This window comes from Drosophila bipectinata, chromosome XR (genome assembly GCF_030179905.1).
Source record: "Drosophila bipectinata strain 14024-0381.07 chromosome XR, DbipHiC1v2, whole genome shotgun sequence".
In the NCBI taxonomy this organism is placed as follows: domain Eukaryota; kingdom Metazoa; phylum Arthropoda; class Insecta; order Diptera; family Drosophilidae; genus Drosophila; species Drosophila bipectinata.
Genome location: NC_091735.1, coordinates 24,179,660 through 24,198,539, shown reverse-complemented (window position 1 = coordinate 24,198,539; position 18,880 = coordinate 24,179,660). Strand labels below are relative to the sequence as shown.

The 18,880-nt window shown below is 33.6% G+C and overlaps 1 non-coding gene across 1 annotated transcript; it reads left to right on the top strand.

Moving 5' to 3' along the window:
• Positions 1 to 8,302: 8,302 nt before the first annotated feature.
• TRNAQ-UUG (transfer RNA glutamine (anticodon UUG)) lies at positions 8,303 to 8,374 on the top strand. The gene has a single exon. It is a non-coding gene; the product is annotated as a tRNA-Gln (tRNA).
• The last annotated feature ends 10,506 nt before the right edge of the window (positions 8,375 to 18,880 follow it).

The window sequence follows — 18,880 nt, the reverse complement described above, 5'->3', positions numbered from 1 at the left end:
ATAACGGTTAAATACTTATAACTTGGCTAATACTAGGCAGTTTCGAAACTATTATACCTTCCCAACTTAGAATTTTAATAAATTAATATTAATAGCTTGGAAACAAGCTTGGTTTTTAACCCATTTTTCCAAGGGGTTCCATCATGATTTTTGATAAAAATTTACCAAAAGTTTGTTCAATTTTCAAAATATTTTCGAAAATGACTGGTGCTGCGATTCAAATAAAAATATCAATCAAAATATCAAATATCTGCATCAATAATATTTAAAAAAAAAGCATCAATAATCTCGTAGATATAATTTTTGTTTGATAATATCTATATATAACTAGAAACTCAAGAACTATCTAAAATGTTGTTCATAAAATTTACTATTAATTCCGAAATACCGTCAACAAAACCCAAATAAAATTGCAAAGTTGTCATATTTATTTGACCAAAGACCTTCAATAATCGGGCATACCCAAGATCCCACGATATCGCTTAGGCCATATCTTTAATGAGTGCCAGCCAGCAAATGTTTTCAAAAAAGAAACGGTCAAAAAGCCGCGATGCGACGCCAACGCAACCGGCATTTTTCGATACGTACTATATCTTCTATATACACGCCACAGATCCCAAGATGCAGCTGTATCTGTGACTGAATTTGTATCTGTATCTGCATGTGTGTATTTAAGCAACGGGCGCGAAATTCAAAAATACTGCAGAAACGCTTCGTTATTTTTCTGACGTTGTTGCATTGTTGTTGTACGTGATTTGTTTACGAATCTTAACAAACTGTGTACACAAAATGTTTTAAATTACCAAGAAAGGCGTCGTCCGTTCAAATATTAAGCGCACAAATACAAAATATTAACAAAAAAAGAAAAAAAATTAAGGAAAAAAAAACAAAACAAAATCGCGTCTCGGAAATCACGGCTTGCCATCTATTTGCACTCTCCAGCGGACTAAATCAATAATTGCGAAATGATCGCATTGAACAGGGTCTGCACTTAGAGAAATTAAGGGTGAATATGGATTTGGGTTAAAAAGAAGCAGGCACCATGAATAATTATGGTAAAATATTGGAAAATTATTGTAAACTTTTATGTTTTGGCTTACTTGAAAATAACTTTACTTAAAAATATGTATATACATACCCTATTATAAATTTTTTAAATTATAGCTTTTGGTAAACAATAGCTTTATTTTTTTTGGAAAACGATGCTTTTATAAGAATTTTCCATTTATTTTTATTACCTAATGATTCTAAATAAAATACCTCTATAAAATATAATAATCATGCAAATATTAAAATATTAAAGGCCACTCTATTAATAATTTGCAGTGCAAAAAACCCGTTACGATCGCAGTGACTCACAAACACAAGCGCATATATTGGCGTGGGAGACACCAAAAACTAGACCCGTATTGGCACTGCAATATATATGCACAGATATGGATGTATATCTAAATGGGTAAATGTATAGCCAGTCGGTGTATATGGGTGGCAAGTGAATCACTCGCTTCGCAGAATTACAAAATGCAACTAAATTGATTGTCCGATCACGATGCCGGCAAATGGCAATTGCAAGTGAATGGGTCTCTTACTATAATCCATACATATAACTATAATATATATATATATTGGTATATATATAGAAAGCCAACTTTGTAGTGTGTAACGGTTTAGCGGGAATTACTTCAGATGGTTGTGAATGGAATAGAAATGTGGGGTAAAAATTGTGAGTTGTGGGTTAACAAACTTGACCGATACGTGTCCGATTATTACTATGGATTCGATAATATTTGTGTGGCATTTATTACCCAAAAGGTTAGTTGCTGGGGAGTTATATAATTTTATAGATTACAAAAATGAAATAAGGGTTCTTATTGATAAACTATATATTATTTAATACTACATAGGCTTCTAAATAGATGTTCTTTAATATAAGTTTTATATTTTCAAAGGAACACTATAAATTTATTCTTAAAACAATTAATTAAAATACCATCTGAAATTTATAATATATGCACAAAAAAAAAACATTTCTTAGAATCCCCAAAAAAAAGTGACATTTATTTAAAATAATTTCTTGTTTTGTGCATTTTAAGACTTGAAATAGTTGCTGAACAAGGATGATGATGATGATGAATCAGAAAAATATATCTGAAAAAGATTCTTGTGAATTGTTGTCTGAGTTGAATATATACCATCAACAACAAATATAGCAAAAACAAAAATAACAAAATGATTCTAAGAAATCCCATAAGACACGTTACACACGGAGATGAATGAATCACGAAAACCTGGAAATAATATCAACATTCTCTTGCCAAATGGACTTTAAGCCCTTTACTTTCAGATGCAAATCATACTCAGAACTTGAAACAATCTTAAAGTAAATAAATTAAAATTTTAAAAAAAATGAGAAGAGGGAAAAGTGAGAAAATGATCTGTACTGGCAATTAGCATTACTGGGCAATAAGAACATGTTAATTGCAATCTCGTACTTTGTTTAAAAAAAAAAAAAACTAAAAAAGGAATGCTGGCAAACATTTCCGCTGCTCATTATGACTAACCTGTTAACGAATGCATACTTTGAACATCTGATAAATAATATAAATACTATATACGTCCAGATATATATATATATATAACAAACAAGGAAGTTGAGCAGGTGACACCGAAAAACTAGTTGCTAAATTAGTGCAAATCATTTGCATTGATTAGACTTTATTCATATTTGAATGCCTATTTGATTTGACCGCCCAACTTTAAAAAATTAGGGGACACTGAGAAAAAAGTAGTTTCAAGAATATTTTTAGAGACTAAGAGCTGTTTTGCAAACATGTACCTTTAAAATGCTCAGCCCTTTAACACTTTAATTTAACTTTACTTTATTTATAACTCTGTATTAGTTTTAGTTTAAAATTTACTATAATTAATAACAAATTTTTAAATATTCTTTTACTTTTGACTATTTGGAAAAAATTATACAATAGTTGTATAGCTTTATTTTCATTTATTCAATACTTTACATTTTTTCTGCCTTTAAATCCCTCTTGCTCTTGATTTTTTTCCACGTGTATACATTTTTGTTTTTATTGCCAAATTTACAAACCTATGACACTATGATTTCGGTTTTTGGTCTCCAGTTAAAAGTTGAAATTTTTGGGATGGTCCCTGCACCTGTCGCCAGGTTGTCTTTTAATTGTATTCATGAAAGTCGTCGTCGGTTCGTCATTAGTTTAACCGAAAAAACGAGTTCCAACTCAACGATCTGACGTTTTATAGTTTGAAAGATATATCCAGTTTTTTTTTGTCGTATTTCTTTTTCTTTTTTACCTCCTATTTTTTTACCATGCATATTCATTGGCTTTGTGTGTATATAATTATAATAATAATCGTTATGGTTGTGCATTAATTAAATTAGTTATCTCGCCATAGCCAATAAAATTACAAAAACAAAAATAAGTCTATGCCCTGCGGTTTTTTACCTTTTAATAGATGAGCCTTTTCTCTAAGTATGAAATACTAAACCGATGGCATGTTTTAAGAAAGATATTTAAATTAACATCTTATTAAGTTCTGCTATGCAATTTGTAGGCCAGTTTTAAGGTTATTTTGCATATGTTTTAGTGAATATTTTATGGAAAACTTAAAAAACTTTAGCTTTTAAGATTCTTAAATAATATATTTTATAAATAAAAACTAAATACTACATAATTACTAACTAATTAAAAATAATATTTCAAAACTCCGCTTACCTGAACCTGAAGATGTGGAATCCGGGTCTTCCTTCTTCGTTTTGGGCGATGTGCACTATTTTCCTTGACACTTTTTTCACTTTTTCACTTCACCATATATTCTATTCATTTTAACCTATTTAAATAAGAAAAATAAAGCATTACAGTGTATTTATTTTAAAATAAAATTGGAATTATATTAATATAATTAATTTAAAACGGAATATAAAAATGGGAGGGATGTAGGATTCGCAACATAAAATCACTTTCTTAAAATAGATCGCCAAAGAACCAAAAAGCTCGTCATAAGGAAAGTCTTTATAAGGCAAGTGATGATGCGTGCGTCTAGTCTAGTCTGTCTATTATTTAATTTTTGCTTTATTTTACACAAATGGCGTCTGACACATTTTCCACTCACTCTCCTTTCTATGTTTGGCGCGGCACTTAGAGAAATATGAATGTGAAAAGCTTCTTTAATTTTTTTCGCTTTTCTGCGAGGGGCTGGGGGCATACATATAAGACATTTGAAAGGCTGGCATTTTCCGTTGTCAGTTTTGTGTGTCGCCGGTAAAAAAAAAAGAAGAAATAAACATATATATAGAATAATATAGAATATTGTATGCGTCATGCCTGAGAAAAAAAAAACTAAAGGAAAGGAGAGCTTGCCTCGGTGATTTCAATCAAAAGTTTGCATTCAGAGATTCGATGAAATTCAAAACCCCCGAAAACCAAGAAACCAAAAAATCCCAAATACCAAAGATGAAGACAAAGGCATATATTTTTTACACACATATAGCATTTACCTGTACGAGAAGTACTACTTATACTCTCAAAAGGACAAACTTTCATTCAAGGACCAAACAATAATCAAAGGCATAATGAATGGCCCGCGAAAACAAAAAATAATAATAAAAGGAGGAGGCATAGCAAAAATAAAAAATAAATCAAAAAGGTGGTTGAACCCCCTTTTCAAGAAGCTTCGTCCTTTAAGTAGGTAACCGAAAAAAGGATGCCACCACAAACCAAAAATAAGGTACAGTCTCGCCAAACTGTGCCAAGCTCTATACATTTTTTTTTTTTGGGAACACCACTTGACGGAGTGACGTGGCAGATATTACTTGATCAGGCCATTAATTTGTGTCCGGTCGGGAAATTTATATTTTTTCTATGCGTTTCGAAGTCTATTGGTTAGATTAGTCAAGTGGCAGACGACAGCCTATCGCATTCCATTTCTATTTCCCTGACAGAAGAATGAGACTTGATTCTTGGGGCTTTTCAAAGTTTATCACCAAACTATGCGATCAAAAAAAATTAAAGTAAATAATCATGAAGAAGAAAAGGTATAAGAGGAAGTACTATACTATATTTTATAAGAAATCAAGTCCACTTTAACGATAATCTACTGTCCAGAAATAGAAACCTTTACTGACCAAAAAAAAGGGGGCCGGATTTATCGCCCCCTCGGATCTGAAGTGTAAATAAAACACCAGAGGGTTTACGAAAAATGGTCATAAAGTTCATACATAAGAATTTAAAATAGTTGACTTCGTTTATCAGTGACTGCCCTCCTCAGAAATGAAGAGTAAAAAAAAACTCAATACAAATATTTGCTTATTCAAAGCCCTAAATCGTTCAATGAAATCGAAAGAAAGATAGCCCAGCGACTCGAAGACTTCACAAAATATACAAACACTATGGAACTACATAGATAGGGGGTTTACCCTCAAAAAGTGCAGGTAATACTCTTACTAGATGGTACAAAAAATAAAAGAATTTGTTCAGTTAAAGTCAACATTCTTGTTCAATTTGATAAGCAATAGATTTTAATCTAGAAAATCAGAAAGAAAATTAAAAAGTTTAACTCAATAAAGTTATTAAAGATTATAAGATCTTATAAGGAAACCTTTCTTATAAAGGAGCTGTAAAAGAAACACCCTATTCACTAAGCCCCCATGTAGTAAGTTAATTAGGAAAACGTTAACATTACATGACGCAATATCCACTCGATATGCTAATGCCCTTATTTATTATGTGACGCTGAGTTGGGTGGAATTTTTATTACCCTAGAATGAGGAACCCAGAGGAACGTGCGTTCTACTCTGGTAATTCTACGAAAAGAATGCCAAAGAATGTCTGCGGCTTGCAAATCAGTAATTCATAGGGTGAACGTAAATGATCGCAAAACACATAAAAACGTTCCAATTTCTTGAGTTTTTTTTTTTTTTTGTGCTGAGCTCTTGAGGCCCAAAAGGTAGACAGACGACACCTATTTGGGCTCTACAGGTGCCTTTCGATTTGTCAATTTTTATGTTTTCACAGTTACGTGTCTGAACTACTTGAGTTTTAATGTTACAACAAAAAGGAACCAAGAAAGAAAGAGAATAAAAATAAAACCAGATCGGTGGCCTATAGAATATAGACCTTGTTTTTTTTATTTTTTTGATAATTTGCCGCTCGTCTTATTACGCCGTCATTTCAATTTCAATTTTTGGTCATAAATGTAATTTTAATTGTCTGGATCGGTTTTCAATTTTCAAGTAGGGGAATCGTACAAAGAAATTAAGAAAAGGAACCCTTGTAGGATGTTTTTTTTTTTCTGAAAAGAAACCAACCAACCACCCCTTGGGGCCAATTTCCACTTAGTTTGGCAACAAACAAAAAAAAGAAAGAAATAAAAAGTTTCCCTCCAGCTTGTTGCTGGTTGTATTTCATATTTTTTGTATTTTTACTTACAACGCAGAAAGTTGTTCCGCAGACATAATTGTTAATTTCAGTTTGAATACAGTTTAATTGATGCGCATAATTGACCCTTGCCAGGGCCAGACAAGACCCAGCCAGCCTGTTGCCCGAAAAAATCGTGAAAAGGGTGCGACTTTCGGATACAACCCCTAAAGTGACTCTCTCACGTGCTACTTTTCAGATACAAGGCGCGATATACTCAGAATATATACATATGTATGTGTATATCCTGCCGCTACCACCAAAGGATCCACCTTTTCTTTCCTCGGAAATCCTCTTAGTTCGCACACCTCACAAATATCTGGGTTATCGCCCTGTTTTGATCGGCAAGTCCTTTATCCTTCGAGGGGATCGCTCAAAATCGAAGTACGTAAATATTTGAAAAGGCTAACGATTTAGATTGATATCGCAGGGAAGCTAATTGAAATGGGAACTACTTCAGGGTTCAATATAAATCTAAAATAAGTTAACTACATTATAAGCCACCAGTATCTAGCGATTTAATTTATTTCATACTTTAAAAAATAATAATATGTTTTAATATTAATAATTAAAAAAAATAATTTAAAAAAAAATTCAAATTAAAAAACAGTTTTACAAAAACAAAAGCAAAAAAACAAAAGCAAAAACAAAAACAAAAAAAAAAAGCAAAAACAAAAACAAAATCAAAAACAAAAAAAAAATTTTTTCTTCCTTGACGGCTCCTCTTATATAGGGGCCACCGGCCACCCAGAACTAGTTGAGAATTATAACAGGTCCATGAATATAAAATATTTTTGTTATTTTTTTTTTTAGTTTTTAAGAAACAAAAGCATTGTTTTCTTAGGTTCCAATGTAGTATTTATAGGGAGTCTATGAATATTTCATTTCTTAATATTCTATATTAATACAAGCGTTGTAACTACTCTGTTTTTAAACATTAAAAACATAAAAGCATAAAAAAACGCTAACCAAACAGCAGAAAGTTTATAAAATGACAGAAGAACCTGTTGCTTTTAAAACCATTTTTAGTTCACTTTTCATTTGTAGAACTGGAATTAAAATCATGACGCACTTTCCACTTTTGACCTCAACTCAATTATGGTTGTAAAATGCATCCTACGCAAGGACAGCCCACACAGCTATCCACACGCCCACTTACAGACACTTACACTTACACCCACTGTGGGCGTACTTCCGACGCCTGCCGCCCACCAAAGGACCTTGAACACCCCGCTGGGATGTCCTGGGCGTCTGATGCATGCATGCACGTCTCTCATATATCCGCTATCCTTATGCCACTGGCTTTGTCTCTCTTCCTCACGCTCTTTATCTCTTCCTAACACTTGCGCAGATTACACTTGAAAATAATATGTATTTTATAAACAAAATATTTAAGTTTAAAGTTAAGAATCTAGATACATATAACTAAAAAAAAAATTTTAGTTTTAAGCAGCTAATTTTGATTTTAATTTAAAAGTATGCAGGAAAGGCTTATAAAGTAAAGGTTTATAAACGCCTCAACCCCTTACGCCTCAACGAATATTAACATTTCTTATTGTTTTGATATAAACCATTATTAGAAATAATCATTAAAAATCCTTAATATCATAAACTAAAAATCTTGATGAACTATTTTTGTTTTTTTTTGTTAAAACATGCTTTATAATTCATGAAAGCTCCTATCCTTCTAAGCTGGAAATCAACTGGAATTTTTTTTGCGAGTGCAGTCACCCCCGTCGGGGTTAAAGCCGGCGCAGGCTATTTATAGCCTTCGCATTCTCCGTCTCTTTCCGGCACCTGGGCGCCTTCTCGTTTCCGCTTTTAGGCGGGCTTCTGAAACGGCGAACTCATGCGGTTCTATGGTGTAATGGTTAGCACTCTGGACTTTGAATCCAGCGATCCGAGTTCAAATCTCGGTAGAACCTTCAGTACATACTTTTTTCCCCGCTGTTTTTATTTCAACTGTAGTTTTTTTTTCTGAGTGTGTTTTTTTGGATTTTTGGTTTGCCGCATTTTGTCGCCCTGTCACCGAAATCGGACGCTTATCGGCAGCGGATGATTGACAGCGGGTTTGGAACCTCAATTCACTTTTTATTTACCCATCAATGGGGATGATCATCATCATGATGATAGTTCGGAATAGGAAACGTGGGGGAGGGGGGGTCAAGGGGAGGTGGGGTTTTGGTCAACAGTCGGCACTTCATTGGTCATTATCTCGTTAATCAAATCGACAAACTTGTTCGTTTATTTGCACAATTGCCATGGGCCACCCCGGAATCATCTGTCTGCCCCTCGCCGATAGAAAACCCATTGAAATCATTTCAATCTCACTACTTTTTTTTTTGTTCATTCTGCGGTGTGAATGTGATTTGTGTCACGTGATGTGACAGGAGGCACGGAGAGTGTGGTGGGGCAGGAGCAAATACTACTACTACTACTAAAAAAAATAAGAAAAAGGGAAGCAACTGGGCCGTGTGACATCTTTTCTGAATGGTCATCGTGAAATGAAAAAGTTAGAGTATCGGGTAATAATCCAATATTTGAGGGTCGAAAGTATCATAGAAAAATATAAAATATTATTCAGTATCATAAAAATTATAATTAGTTGTTCTTTAAATAATCACTGCAATTTTCTTTCATTTTTAACCAAATTAAGAGCCTATTTATTCTGTTAGTTTTATTCCAATGTACATAATTCTTGTATCATTTTATAAATATTATAAAACTGGTAAAGTGATTTGTGTCTAGAAATCTAAGTCTTGGCCTTTCAGTACTTGTATGTACGTTTAAAAATCTAAAACTTAAAAAAGGGAGTTTCGAAAAGCAATAATTTAATTCGGACTATAGGTTTTGAAACTAATAGTGTTTAAAATGTCTTTTATTTGCAATCTTGATTTCAATCTTGAGCTTTCTGAATGTCGTTTTCCTGTAATACATTTTTCAAAATATCGTTTTCAACTTCCATGAGAAAAATTTGTATCTTTTGCTTCTTCCATGAGAAGAATTTGTAAGATATGTGTATGAGAAAAATTGTATCTCCATTTTTCAATTTGCAAAACCCCTGTAATGGCAAACCTAGTGTTATCTCGTAACATTCTTTGAGGGCATCAAATCTTCGTGTTGTATCAATTTGCGCTTCCTTTCGTGTGTGCTTGTCAAACAAAAAAAATTTTTCCATTCAGTTTCTTAAGATTTTGTTGTTGTTTCTTTTTTTTTATGTTTGGCTTCATTTGGAAATCTGCGGTTCCATAATAAATTTTGTTTCTGTGTGGCATTTTTTTTTTGTCAGATCTTTTTTTTTTTGTCGGCCACACGCGCAAATGTTTAGGGCAACAGTTAACTTAAGGCCGGCCTTCACTTAGGCTTTTTCTATTAATTTTTGGTATTGTTATACCCTTGCAGAGGGTATTATAATTTTGTCCAAAAGTGTGCAACGCAGTGAAGGAGACATCTCCGACCCTATAAAGTATATATATTCTTGATCAGGATCACCTCCTGAGTTGATATGAGCATGTCCGTCTGTCCGTCTGTCCGTCTGTCCGTCTGTCCGTCTGTCCGTCTGTCTGTCCGTCTGTCTGTCTGTCCGTTTCTACGCGAACTAGTCTCTCAGTTTTAAAGCTATCGACTTGAAACTTTGCACACACCCTTCTTTCCTTTGCACGCAGTATATAAGTCGGAACGGCCCGGATCGGCCGACTATATCCTATAGCTGCCATATAACTGATTGATCGGAAATGGTATAACTTTGGTGTTTTTAGAGTTAGAGAATTCAAATTTGACAAGAGAGCTATTTTTGGCAAACCATTACGACATGCCAAATTTCATAAGGATCGGCCGACTATATCTTATAGCTGCCATATAACTGAACGATCGGAAATGACCCAACTTTCGTGTTTTTGAAGATAGAAAGCTGAAACTTAATACAGATTATATTTTTGGCCAGATGATCCAACCTACCAAATTTCATTAGGATCGGCCGACTATATCCTATAGCTGCTATATAACTGAACGATCGGAAATGACCCAACTTTTGTGTTTTTGAAGATAGAAGTTTGGGACAATTTTAGGTTTCGTTTTTGTATTATAATAAATTGGGAAATATTATCATATTCTCATAAGGATCGGCCAACTATATCCGATGTTTGCGATATATATCCGGTTTTAACTGCAAGGGTATATAAACTTCGGCTCCGCCCGAAGTTAGCTTTCCTTTCTTGTTTGTGTTGTTTTTGTTTTTTGTCTTCGTTAGGCTTTTAAGCAGCCCTTTAATGGCCAGCAAATTTCCGCGCTTGGCAACAAAGTTTAAACTTTGCCAAAAAAAAAAAGCAACACTAAAAAATGGTTGTAACGAAAAGTAAAAGTTGCCCGATTCTACAGATTAGGCCTCCAGCCTAAAACTTAGGCCGGAAATGTTAACATAAATTTTTAAAAACTGGCCACGAACCATCAGCAAATAGTTTTTATTATTTTTTTAAATAAATATATATATTTTTTTTTAGATGGACAATCAATGGGGACTTGTCGCGGCTCAATTAGTAAAATACCTGCGAGCTACATTTGGGAGTCATTGGTAAAGCCATCATTATTATGGCCATCATCCAAGGAGGCCTCTGGCCAAAAACTGACTTGGTTATCCCTTAAAAAATTATTTGAAAAAGGTTAGGTATCTGTTGGGTCTATATTTGGGCTACTGATAGAAAATTATAATGAATAAGAGGTTAGAAAAGGCTAAACGTATTTCTAATAAAAATTTTAAAATATAAACATCAATAGGAAATTTTTCTAGTAAATAGTTAAGAAATCTAGAATTACCATATATAGTTCGATTAATTATCTATCTCAAAAAGCAAAAATCTAAAAAAAAAAAAAATATTTTAAGAAATTTGTGTTGCACACTGCCTGCTCCTTATATATGTAGCCCACCGGCTACCCAGAACTAGTTGAGAATTATAACTGGTGCTTAAATTTGATAAATTTGTAAAATAATTTTTTACTTTTAAGGGAACATGCAGCATTGTTTTCCAATAGTTCTCAACATCCTTACACATATTCTTGGATAGAATTTATAATTATTTGAACTATACAAATAATATATTTTTCTTGGACTGCCAAGCCATTCAAAAACTAGGAATACCCTATCTTACAAGTCTTGGTTAGAAAACCCTCGAAAACCGGTAAGGAAAAGCCGGTGGGCCCAAAACACTTGTTGGCCAGGCTGCGAAAAGTGCCTAAAACCTTTTTTTTGTTTTTGTCTATTTTCAGGTTTTCTATTTTTTTTTAGACAATTGTTCCGCGCGTGTGGCCCTCTCCCCTGGCAGCCCGACCCCCCCTTAAAATGGACCCCCCTTTTGTCGAAAGCCAGTGGCGTCTGTCCGTTACAATGTTCATTCATTTTTTAAAACGAATTTCAACATTTTTTATACATTTTTTTTAGCATCAACAGCAGCAGCCCAGACATCTCGTATCTTTCATCCCAGGCCCAAAACAAATCACTTCTATGTCTTCACTCATTCACACCAGCATCTATTATATTTTATATATAAATATACATATATATACAAATATATATATATATAGACGACTTATATTCATGTCGTCTGGCTGTCTGTCAGGGCCGGTGTACTGTCCAAAAGACATTAGTTCGTAACTTAATTAATGTTTTTGTGTTAATTGCCGGCAGCAGCAAAAAAAAATAACGAATGGAAACCAAAACAGACAAAATTCAAAAGTTTAATGGAAACTTGAAAGAAACATGCCTAAAAATTAGAAACAAAAAAATCAGAAAAAAACTAAGCATACAATATGAATGAAGCCATCGAGAATTAAATTATAAAAAAAAACTTGAAAAAACTTTCCAGCATCTTGCCTAAAAGATATTGATCTTAACAAGGCCGAAAATTAAAGAATTGTTTTTAGTTCTTGGTGCTAGTTTGGTGCTAGGGAGAGACTCTTCTAAGAAATCTCTCAAAAGTGACCCAAATGACAAAAATTATCTAAAACTAGTAGAAGATGGAGTGTTCAGATAGGTATTTATTAGTGTTGTCACTGGCGAAAAAAATAAATACAACAATTGATTCCTAAATAGATAGTGCTTAGGCTTTTTTTTAGGTTTTTATTTAATGCCTTACTTCCTGGCTTTATAGATGGCTTTATAATATTGTACTACATATTTATTTACTTTAAAACCTTTAATAGTAAACTTTAAAACATACTGTTAACTAAACTTCACGTAAGATGCCCAACCAAATAAGTATCGAATTAATAGCCCTACACCAAAATTTTTGCCTTAAAGCCACTCAAACATAAGGGCTTGAAATAAATGCATAATAAATGTTTTTAATGCCAGAAGCAAAATGAAATCGAAAACCGTCAGAAAAAACACCTTGGAAAGCCAAACAAAAAAATCCATCAAATGTAGTAACATTTTTTTAGGGTTTTTTTTTGTGTTGGGTCTGCAACTGGGGAGCAGTTTTGACACTTCTTCACCGGACGTTTCAATTATTTTTTGGCCAAAATGTCAAATGGCCAGACAAATTAACACATGCATAATTCATAATGTTTGCTGCAGGTTTGGTTTTGGAGTTCTTTTTGTGTTTTTTGGCCTAAAAGCCAATTTTGGATAATTTTTTGGGTTTTTAATTTTTTTTTTTGGTGGCAACGGCGCCAATTGTCCGACAAGCGATGGTTTCGCTTATGGATATTGGTGTCATAATATTCGCAATCTAAGCCTAAGTAGGCTACGTACTAGTTAAGTTTTTATTTCATTATTTTTTGTGGTCTAAAAACAGATTTAGGAGGGAGAGGTAGCCAATTATCTGGTCATAGTTGCAGATACAGATACAGTTACAACTGGTTAGATACAATTTGTTGGGGCAATGACTTTGCAGTTCACAACAACAATATTGAAAAAAAAAATTGAACAAGTGACAATTCCAGGGAATTTAGAAGAATAAGTGATAAGTGTATATCCAACATATAAATAAAATAAATAAGGTATAATATTTAAAGTACTTATTAAAAGTGATGAGGGAAAGCCAGCTTAAAATTGGAAAAGCTGTTTTATAGGACTTTTAAGAAACCCTGTTTTTTATCTCCTTACTAACTTCTAAAAGAAAATCATAAATAATACAAAATATTTCCCTTTAATCCTTAGTACTTATATAACCTTTAGCTGGTAGTAGATACCCTGTAGAAATATCGATTCAATGTCCAAAGTCTGACTAAGCCGGCCGGTGGCGTTGACGCTCTACGATGACGCCATCTGGTGGGCTACGCTGTCACTAATTTTTTTTGTTGTTGTTTCTTTTGGCCATCCGCCCACCTCTCCTGCCTCCCTCTTCTTGGCCCCTCCTAGACCTCCCCCTTTAGCCCACTCAAAAGCTACTTAAAGACATCGTTGTCGACGCATTTGGCCTCGGCCCGGTGTGCAGGTTTTTCCTTTTGGCCAGCCTCGTGAAAATGCATTAGCCGCAGCCGCAGTCTGCGTCATGATTCATGCAGAAAACCCAAAACAACAAAAATTTTATAGAAAATCCACAAAAACAACAACAACAAAAAAAAAAAGGAAATCACTAGAAATCATACATATGTACATATACTGTAGCCAAGTGGAAGAATCTAGTCGTATATAGATTTTGACCATTTGCCTTTGCATTTGGCCCCAATTCACAAAAAATTGCAAAAAAAACACAAAATATAAATGAGTAAAAAAGTCCATGTTAATTTTTCGAGTGCTTTATTGTCTGGCCGGAGTTGAAGTGGATATATCTGCGGGATACATTGCCTCTAGGATTGGGAATGGCGCCGTTCTGGTACTGTACTGTTCAGATAAAAAAGTACTTTTAAGGCCTAGGGTACTAAGATATTTAAGATTATGTTTAAGATTTCGAAAAATAATTTTACAAAAGAAAATTGCTATTTTTGAATGCTATTTAAAATTATTGGAATAAGTGCTTATATTGTTTAGTTAATATTGTTTGTATTGATTACTAAATATTTAAAATATTTAAATTAAACTCTTAAGATATTCTTTCTTCAAGTTATAAAAGCCAACATTCCCACAAAGATCTTTTGAAAGATTTACAAATTTTGGAATATTTTCACGCTTGTTTCGCTGAGAAATCAGTTGTCCCAAAACTGGTGTGTTTTTTTAGGTTTCTGTTTATTTCGCGGAAAAGGGCTTAAATAGATTTGGATTTGATATGGTAAGTGCACGTAGCCGAGAAAAAAACCATGTATTCAACCAAATAGAAAAAAAAGGAGAAAAAACCGGGTCTGAGAGTCCCGTGTTTCTATAATTCACGGGCAATTAAAAAGCCCGAAAAACAGCAACAAAACTGAGCCACTCGCTTGGCAACAAGCTCACGAAAAAAAAGCCAGAAAAAAACTATGTAGAAACTAAACCAAGTTTAGGAAAAAATAGATATACATATAAACCTATACGAGTCTGAGAGCGATGTTCATTAGGCGACGCATGCGCAGGTAGGCCTACATTTAATGTAATTATCAATGATTAATGAATTGCTTAGGCAAACATTGTGCGAACGCACAGATACCCAGATACTCGGATACCGAGATACATAGATACATTTGCTGCAGATACCAGATACAGCGGCAAACAGCAAACGATCTAATGACCAAAAATGAAACCCCTTTCCAAAAACAAAGGAATCGATCGATTTTGTGAACCTTTCAGGTAGCACCCTGGATAAATAATAAAATGTAATGTACAAAAAAAAACTAGAAAAAATAGAAAAAGAAATTAACACAAAATCCTAGACCAGACCGCTCTAATTTCCCAACTACAATTAGCGACCTGGCACTTTTGCCATCCACCCGATACTTCCAGCTTACAAAAAAAAGAGGCCTTTAATATATAGGAGTTACCCCGATCTTTTTTTCACTTTTTTTTGGGCGGCAACAAAGACTAATGATTGGAAAACGATTTCTTCAGTACAATTAAGCGGCGTGTGAATATCGAGACTTTAAACAGAGTGTCTGCCGTTCACGCCCCAGTCTGGCTTTTAAAAAAAAAAAAAACATTTATTATATATATGCAACCTGGTGGCGTCATCTACGACCGGGGGGCACTACACGAATAATCATAAAATCATAAAAAAAAATAGTCTTTATATATAGGAGAGCCAATAAAATTTCGCCTCTATCATTTGAATTTTAAATTATAAAAGGCAACACCTTATTTTAACTCTACGCTCAAGTAAAAGTTCGATTTGTCAAAGCCCATCTGTGATTATTCATCATTATAGATTTGAACGAAAAAAGGCCTGGAGACTCTTCCATTAATCCCAGAAGCCTACCAAATGGCCTCTGGCCGCTGCATAAATTATCGTAAGATATATGATAAGTATTATATATACATATTTTCTTTACAAGATGTTGTAATTAAAAAGCTATTATTGAGATATAATATAATTTGATGATCCTGATCAGGAATATTTCATAGAAACAGAGACACTAACATCCCTTTATTGTAATGCTCTCTTTGGAGTTACAAAAAAAATCTATTAAAAAATACAATTTACAATTAACAAGGGCCCGCCAGAGGGTAAAGCCTCTTGGAAATACTGCGTACTGAATACTGGTTTTCGGCTTTTCAAGTTCTTGGCTTTCTAGGTTCTGATCATTCGTGTGCTCAGCTGTTTGAACAAAAACAAAAAAAATTAAATTAAAATACAAAAAAAAATGAGCAAAATAACCGAAACCGAAAAGGCCAAAGAAATACAATTTATCTGCGCAGTTACATAAATTTTTTTCTTCTTCGAGTAGATTGGCTGGGTCTATGAATGGAAATGGGAATGCCGGCCAAAGGCAAAAGGGGAGTCGAAGACACTAGAAAAAAATTCTCTATCAGCCGTAGGGTCTAACAATCTTAGGTCTTTGATGGGCGACAAAAATTTCAAAGGGGTTTGGGGTTAGAAAAATATTTAGTTGGTTATTTAGGTTGGTTATTAAAGGACTTCTTTTAAGTTTGTCAAAATAGTTTGTAATACCTGATACCTAAAGCCTTGATCAGCAGTTGCAAATTCGTTATGTAAGAGCTTACATGAGAAGTATCGAGTATTTTATACTCTAGAACCGTATTGTTATTTTCAAAAGATATTTCATCAAGATTCGCAATAATTTCTAATAAAAAATCATACTCTATTTAAAGCCCCCTAATTAGCCCTCATATATCCAACTCACTATGACTAACTATTTCCCTAAACAATTATATATTTTTTTTCACGTGAAAATTAATAGAATCTCGTGAGTTTTGTCGCCTGTGGGCTGATGGTGAGACAAAGTGTGAATATGGAAAGAATGTGCGTGTTTGAAGCAACTAGCAAATACGCATAACAAACGCAATTAAATTTTATAAATATTTAAAAGTAGAAAAAAAAAAACTTTAATTTACATACTCGACCCACACACAAAATTTTTTTTTTATGCTTAGTTAGGGGGCTTGTGTTTCTTGGGTGGTTGGGATGGTATGATACGGTATGGTATAATGTAGAGTGTCGGGTATATAGTGGTATATAGTGGCATAATATCGAACATGGCCAAAATCGAAAGGGGAAGTCACTGACTGACACAATCGCCAAAGCACACACATACATAGTGCGTATAAAAGACTTTTTTATTGCTTTTGAATTTAATTTGGTTTTATGCCTTTGCTGTTTCGGTTTTTTGGTTTTCGCTTGGAATGTGAGCCAACTTGATTTGTCAGGTTAACCAACAAAAATAAAACAAATATCATGAAGCTTTTTCTAAAGGTGGCAACGGGTTGACAATGAAGGGCCTAACAATTTTATATATTTTTTTTTTCGAAAAAGGGGCCTCGAAAAATGCCCCCCCTGTTTTGTTTAACGATTATTTTGTGTTTGGCTTAATTATTTATGTATTTATGATCGGCGCGACAAGTCAGCCCTTATACATAATTATATATACAAACGAATACGACAGATGTTTGCTCATGTTTGTACACATTTTGTTTTCCGCCTCTTTTTTTTTTGGGTTTTTGTTTTTGGCTTTTTGGCCCGAAGGAAATTGAAAGTTATTTGCGTTCAGAATTTAATTAGAGAGACGAGTGAAGCCCGGGGACTTCGTGTTGAAAGCCACTTTAAGTTGATTTGTGTCTTTGTGTGGATTAACACACTTTGTGTGTAGCCACTAGATCCAAACTTAATGGGTTTTATAAACACATATATATGAAGGTATGTTTGTAGTAGGTACTCTTCAGGTCTTGGCTTCAAAAAAAATAATTATTTCAATTGGCAAAGTTTAATACATTTTTTTTTAAATTCAATGAATTTTCAAGTCTTTTTTTGCAAGAAAATAATAGCATAATTTTGAGGTAAAAATAATTCCTAAAAAATGCAGCCAAAATAAGAAGCAACCTCTCTTTCTTTAAACTTTTCATAAAGTTTTTGTAGTTAAGACTATCTGCTAAATTTTTTTATTATTTTCTCATAAGTTGCTTAACTTAACCCTCCATTTATTTAACCTTATTACACAATGCCTGCAAAAAATAAACCCTTTTCTTAATTTTTTCCAAAGTGAAAGTTTTTTCTATCGGCTTGCCAAAAAAAAAACTAAGAAGACAAAAAGAAGCGTATTTCTTGGTAACATAACCCGATAATGAGATCTACCTAGGCATTATTTCGCCAATCATGTGAGAAACCAAAAAAAAAACACAGAAAAAACAAAAAGGTTGCACACTTTTTTTTTTTGGGGCAGGAAACGGACTCGAGATCGAGTTTTTGGGATCTGGCGACCGTCACACATTTTGGCATTGACAACGCTGGCGTCCCCCCCTTCTACAGAAAATAGGGTTTAGGGTTGGAGGGGAGCTTGTTTCTTTAAAGAGGGGTCTATCCAAAGCCGGGGGCTAAGAGGAGCCATGGGGAAGTCGAACGCCACGGGCATAAAGTTCACACTCGTAAGTAAATAAATTTAAATGGCGGCACTTCTGTTAATCTTCTTCTTCTACTTCGGGTTTTGGGTCTTCTTCTTCCATGTCATCTTCTTCTTCTTTTTACTTATTTTTTGTTTTTTTTTTGTTTTTGGAGGTTTCTTGTATTTATTTTGAATTTTTTGTTCTTTTACACTTGAAAGAAATTTAAAATTAAATTAAAAATGTAAAAGCTCCTAGTTGTTTTTATTTTTGTAGTTATTTTTAAGTTTAAGCTATTAAACTTCCTATGGCTAAAACATACAGGAGCCTTTCTATTGTTTTTACCTTTGAACATATAGTTTTTATGGCTAAAACATATATTCAACTTTTGAGTTTTGAAAAAGTGTTTAGAAGAAAATATTCCTAAAAAATAACAAACCAACAAAATTAATTTTTTATCTCCAGAAAAACCCCTGAAAATTGTGTTTTCAGGGTGTATTTTTCTCAGTGTCATTCAACCTACTCACTTAGTTGTCTC